The sequence below is a fragment of the Episyrphus balteatus genome, chromosome 1 (assembly GCF_945859705.1).
Source record: "Episyrphus balteatus chromosome 1, idEpiBalt1.1, whole genome shotgun sequence".
In the NCBI taxonomy this organism is placed as follows: domain Eukaryota; kingdom Metazoa; phylum Arthropoda; class Insecta; order Diptera; family Syrphidae; genus Episyrphus; species Episyrphus balteatus.
In genome coordinates, this window is record NC_079134.1 from 128,854,118 (window position 1) to 128,860,444 (window position 6,327).

A 6,327-nucleotide genomic window follows, 5' to 3' on the forward strand; every position below is an offset into this window, starting at 1 on the left:
CTCCCAATTCTATGGATATAAGATATTTTTTTAGAGACATTTTACAAAAGAAAAGGAAAATAAATAAAAAAATATAAAATAAATACAAAAAAATTGTATCATTAAGTTAAATAAAATTGTACTATTATATTAAAAAAAAATCTGTATATCAAAAAACCAATAAAAAAAAACATCTTACAATGACACACAACTCTTTATGGCAGCTATTCAAACTTGTAAAAAACAAAAAAAAAAACAAAAAAAAACTCAAATCTAAAATGTTAGCTTATTCTTAACAAAAAGCATTTGTACAGCTGAATAGGATCAAGAACTAAGCCAAAACCAATTTAATTGGCTCAAAAATAAAAACAAGTAAAATTTTTCAAAACAAAAAAAAATTCACAAAAAATGCATAAAGCATTCAAAATAAATTTAACATTAAATAAATGTATTTCTATTCCGTGTTGTATAAAAAAAAAAAATATCAATACACAATCTCTTTCCTATATAAAAGAATGGTTAGACAAAAAAAAAAGTTATATATAAATTAATACCCAACTACCCGTTGAACGTGGCATTTTTTATTCGGACTTAACAAAAACACCTTGACGGATATTCATAATAAAATATTTGATGTTTTTTTATAGATAGTCGGTGTTTATTCTTTTAAATAAAAATACAATTTTAACTTTTAAATATTTTTAGTTATAGTTATATTAATTTAATAATTAAGTTTTTTTTATGTTTTGCACTCCTCTATAATAATATATACAAAATGTAGATGGTTTCTAAATTTTTAAGTTTAAATTTATATTTAATGTTAAATCTGACAATAAAAACAAAATAAAAAAGAGAACTGCAGAAAAAGGAATGTTTTATTTTCTACTTTTTCTATACCTAAATTGTTTATTTTGAACAAAAGAAAATCTCATACATCGCTAAAATCCAAATTCATTTTTATTTTCTATACACAATCGCATAAAATAAAGTTTTCTTATATTAAAAAAATATAAAAAGAGAAAAAAAAAATAATTTAACAAATATTTCAACAATTTTCACCAACAAAATGTGTTGTGTTGTGTATAAAATTATCCTTTTAAAAATATAAAAATATATATACATACATATATATTAAATATATTTAACTTATATTTACTTTACAGTTGACTTAAAAAAAATTAAATTAGAAAACTTAAATGCATACATTAATAAAAACAAGAAACAAAAATATGATTATAAGAATTATTATTATTGGTGTATTTGAATTGAAACAGACCATAAAATGAAAAACAAAATAAGAAAATAAAAACTTGAAAAACTTATATAATTATAAATGTATGAAAAAAAAAGAAAAACAAACATGATGGTGTTATTTGAAACAAATAAATATATAAAAATTGAAAAATAAGATGGAATGCATGTTTGGTTTTTCTATGGATTTAACTCATCATGATCATGGTTTCAGAGAAATCAAACAATCAGGATCTCAAGTAAAGTTACTGTAGATTTTAATGTCATCCGCAAAAAGAAGACATTTTGAATTTTTTTAAATATTAGGTAAGTCATTAATATAATAAAAATAACAAAAAATAATAATGGCCCCAGATGACTACCCTGTGGTACACCAGAAGGCACAGATATTTTTTTAGAGAAATAATTTTCAATTTTGAAAATTTGAATTCGAGAAGTTAAATAAGATTCATGCCATTTGAATAAAGAAGAATGAATGCCCAAAGTACGATCTGATGGTTACCACTATCAAACGCTTTAGCGAAATCAGTAAAAATAGGTCTGTTCCAGACTTTTTGTGCACTAAATTAGGAAGTCTGTCAAATTAATGAGAGTTGGAAGAGAATTCTCTCAGTAGGAAATAAAACAACGAATGACTGCCAAAGAGTCTGGAACGAGTTGAACAATATTATACAAAACAATTTCATATTTCATGCTTAATTCAATAAACATTAACACTTCGCCAAATTTCAAACAAACAATAAGTTGATCAATGTCAGGGTCAGAGTTGATAGAGTTCGAATCCAATTCAATTAGCTTACTTGAAAGTGAATCAATACTCCACCTCCTCTTTCCATTTTAGTTTTAAATTTGCATCTATCTCTCCTATAAACAGTGATAACCAAGTTTCAGATAAATAACAATATCATAAGTTAAACAAGAATTCACCTGGTTATTTTTGTAAACTAGTGTAATGTTCCATCATTCTCAGCAATATGTCTCGAAATTAATCCGCTATCCCTATGCATGTAGGGGAAGTGGGGGCAAGACCGCCTATGGGGGCAAGACCGTTTTTGTACTATGTTGTATTAAAAAAAGTAAAATTGGCAACACTTTCAATATATGTAAAATAGGTGCCTTTTGGATCGATCGATCGATCTGTAAGTTTTAGCAAAGTTCAGGTGAGACGCCGCACAGTTACGGTAAATTTTGTGATTTTTAATCAAACTGAATAAACACTGAACAAATTTAAACTTTTAACTTTTTCTTTTTTTATAAACAGCGAGATAAAAATTTGTGTGGGCCGCAGAACATGTTAGTCTACAATTTTTATATACATATGTATAAAACAATTTTGTAAAAAAAAAAAACAGCAAAAATTCATTTACCATTTTTTTCTCAGACCAAAGTTAGTTATTCAGGATTTTATAGGTACCTACCTACTGTGAAATTTGCAAACGATTTTATATGGCAGTTTTCAAGTGCACAAAAATACTTATAAAATCGAGCATTTCAACGAATTTGGAACTTACTTCGGAGTCAAAATTAGAAATCGCTTTCCTCCATTCTCACATGATTCGGCATATATATACATACATATATATTATGGAAAAAATCGAAAAAAATCAAGAGAACTTGTCTTTCAAGAAATATTCTGCAAGCCTTTTTCGTATTCAATTTTATAGTTAAGATTTTTTGCGTAGTATTTTCGAAACTTCAAATCCTGGTTTACCTTCTGATGTTCCAAAAGAGCTAGGTTGCATTTGAATGCAAATTTGCATTTGAATTTTGCATTTGTTCACATATTCGTTACCTATATTATGAATTTTCCTCACAGTTTTGAGTCTAACTCAGATAAATGTTTTGCTACATATAGATAGGTATCATGAATTATAAACTCTGCAACCATTTTAGATAGCAAGACATGCTGGTTTAAAGTTTTTTATCATTAAAAACTAAAAAAATTCCCAAGCCCCAGAATAGTTTGTAGGTTAACTCAGAATATTCGCTTCCTAGTTCACTTAAAGAAATCACATAACTTACCCTGATTTAAGCCACGAGATCTTATAAAATTTGTAATTTTGTTTGGTTTTGTCCCATATTTATTTGTTGATAAGGAAAAAAAATGAGGTGCATGTGTTGCGAAAGCTGTGAACATAAAATCTAAATTATAATCTAAAACTCAAAATTAATACAAATGTGGACTGGGCCGCAAGGTTATTGATTGTGGGCCGCATGCGGCCCACGGGCCGCAAGTTTGAAATGCCTGCTGTAAGTGATGGTTCTGAGTAAAAAGACTTTAGAGACTGTATTTTTACCTTCTACTTGATTTTCTAGATCCAATCCAAAATATTGTTGGATTAAGCGCAAAATGTGAACCAAATGGTACTACATAGACCTAATGAAAATATAGCATAATTGTGTTATGATTGCAAATAGACTGCATTTTAAACAAAAGAAACTGTCTTTCTACCAACAAAATTGGATAGGCCAGTCTTACTCCCATGTTTGTTTTTTCAAAGCTTATTATCTTTTGTTCAATATTTATATTTTTTTTATAGTAATGACAGTTCCTAAAGTAAACAATTAGCTTAATGAGTAAAGCTTTGATTCTAATTCAAAGTTGTATTTAATTGGTTTTTAAGTCAATCAAACACTTAAGAGGCGGTCGCTAAAAATTTTTTTGCTCGCTTTCGCATGTCCCAGATCTATCCCCAACAGGTCCCGGACGTGTCCCGGACATGTCCCGGACGTGTCCCGGACATGTCCCGAACATGTCCCGGACATGTCCCAAACGTGTCCCGGACATGTCCCAGACGTGTCCCGGACATGTCCCAAACGTGTCCTGGACGTGTCCCGGACATGTCCCAAACGTGTCCTGGACGTGTCCCGGACATGTCCCGGAAGTGTCCCGGACATGTCCCAAACGTGTCCCGGACATGTCCCAAACGTGTCCTGGACGTGTCCCGGACATGTCCCAAACGTGTCCCGGACATGTCCCAAACGTGTCCTGGACGTGTCCCGGACATGTACCGGACGTGTCTCGGATAAGTCCATGACGTGTCCCGGACATGTCCCGGACATGTCCCAAACGTGTCCCGGACATGTCCCAAACGTGTCCTGGACGTGTCCCGGACATGTCCCAAACGTGTCCCGGACATGTCCCAAACGTGTCCTGGACGTGTCCCGGACATGTCCCGGACGTGTCCCGGACATGTCCCGGACGTGTCCCGGACATGTCCCAAACGTGTCCCGGACATGTCCCAAACGTGTCCCGGACATGTCCCAAACGTGTCCCGGACATGTCCCAAAAGTGTCCCGGACATGTCCCAAAAGTGTCGCGGACATGTCCCGGACGTGTCCCCAAACGGGTCCCGGACATGTCCCGGACGTTTCCTGCACATGTCCCAAACGTGTCCCGGACATGTCCCAAACGTGTCCCGGACATGTCCCGGACGTGTCCCGGACATGTCCCGGACGTGTCCCGGACATGTCCCAAACGTGTCCCGGACATGTCCCAAACGTGTCCCGGACATGTCCCAAACGTGTCCTGGACGTGTCCCGTACATGTCCCAAACGTGTCCCGGACATGTCCCGGACGTGTCCCGGACGTGTCCCGGACATGTCCCGGACGTGTCCCGGACATGCCCCGGACGTGTCCCGGACATGTCCCGGACGTGTCCCGGACATGTCCCGGACGTGTCCCGGACATGTCCCGGACATGTCCCGGACGTGTTCCGGATATGTCCCGGACATGTCCCGGACGTGTCCCGGACATGTCCCAAATGTGTCCCGGACATGTCCCAGACGTGTCCCGGACATGTCCCGGACGTGTCCCAGACGTGTCCCGGACATGTCCCGGACGTGTCCCGGACATGTCCCAAATGTGTCCCGGACATGTCCCAGACGTGTCCCGGACATGTCCCGGACGTTTCCTGCACATGTCCCAAACGTGTTCCGGACATGTCCCAAACGTGTCCCGGACATGTCCCAAACGTGTCCCGGACATGTCCCAAACGTGTCCCGGACATGTCCCAAACGTGTCCCGGACATGTCCCGGACGTGTCCCTGACATGTCCCGGACGTGTCCCGGACATGTCCCGTACATGTCCCAAACGTGTCCCGGACATGTCCCGGACGTGTCCCGGACGTGTCCCGGACATGTCCCGGACGTGTCCCGGACAAGTCCCGGACGTGTCCCGGACATGTCCCAAACGTGTCCCGGACATGTCCCAAACGTGTCCCGGACATGTCCCGGACGTGTCCCGGACGTGTCCCGGACATGTCCCGGACGTGTCCCGGACGTGTCCCGTACATGTCCCAAACGTGTCCCGGACATGTCCCGGACGTGTCCCGGACGTGTCCCGGACATGTCCCGGACGTGTCCCGGACAAGTCCCGGACGTGTCCCGGACATGTCCCAAACGTGTCCCGGACAGGTCCCAAACGTGTCCCGGACATGTCCCGGACGTGTCCCGTACATGTCCCAAACGTGTCCCGGACATGTCCCGGACGTGTCCCGGACGTGTCCCGGACATGTCCCGGACGTGTCCCGGACACGTCCCGGACGTGTCCCGGACCTGTCCCAAACGTGTCCCGGACATGTCCCAGACGTGTCCCGGACATGTCCCAAACGTGTCCCGGACATGTCCCGGACGTGTCCTGGACATGTCCCAAACGTGTCCCGGACATGTCCCGGACGTGTCCCGGACATGTCCCAAACGTGTCCCGGACATGTCCCAAACGTGTCCCGGACATGTCCCGGACGTGTCCCGGACATGTCCCGGACGTGTCCCGGACATGTCCCAAACGTGTCCCGGACATGTCCCAAACGTGTCCCGGACATGTCCCAAACGTGTCCTGGACGTGTCCCGGACATGTCCCAAACGTGTCTCGGACATGTCCCGGACGTGTCCCGGACATGTCCCAAACGTGTCCCGGACATGTCCCAAACGTGTCCCGGACATGTCCCAAACGTGTCCCGGACATGTCCCAAAAGTGTCCCGGACATGTCCCAAAAGTGTCGCGGACATGTCCCGGACGTGTCCCCAAACGGGTCCCGGACATGTCCCGGACGTTTCCTGCACATGTCCCAAACGTGTCCCGGACATGTCCCAAA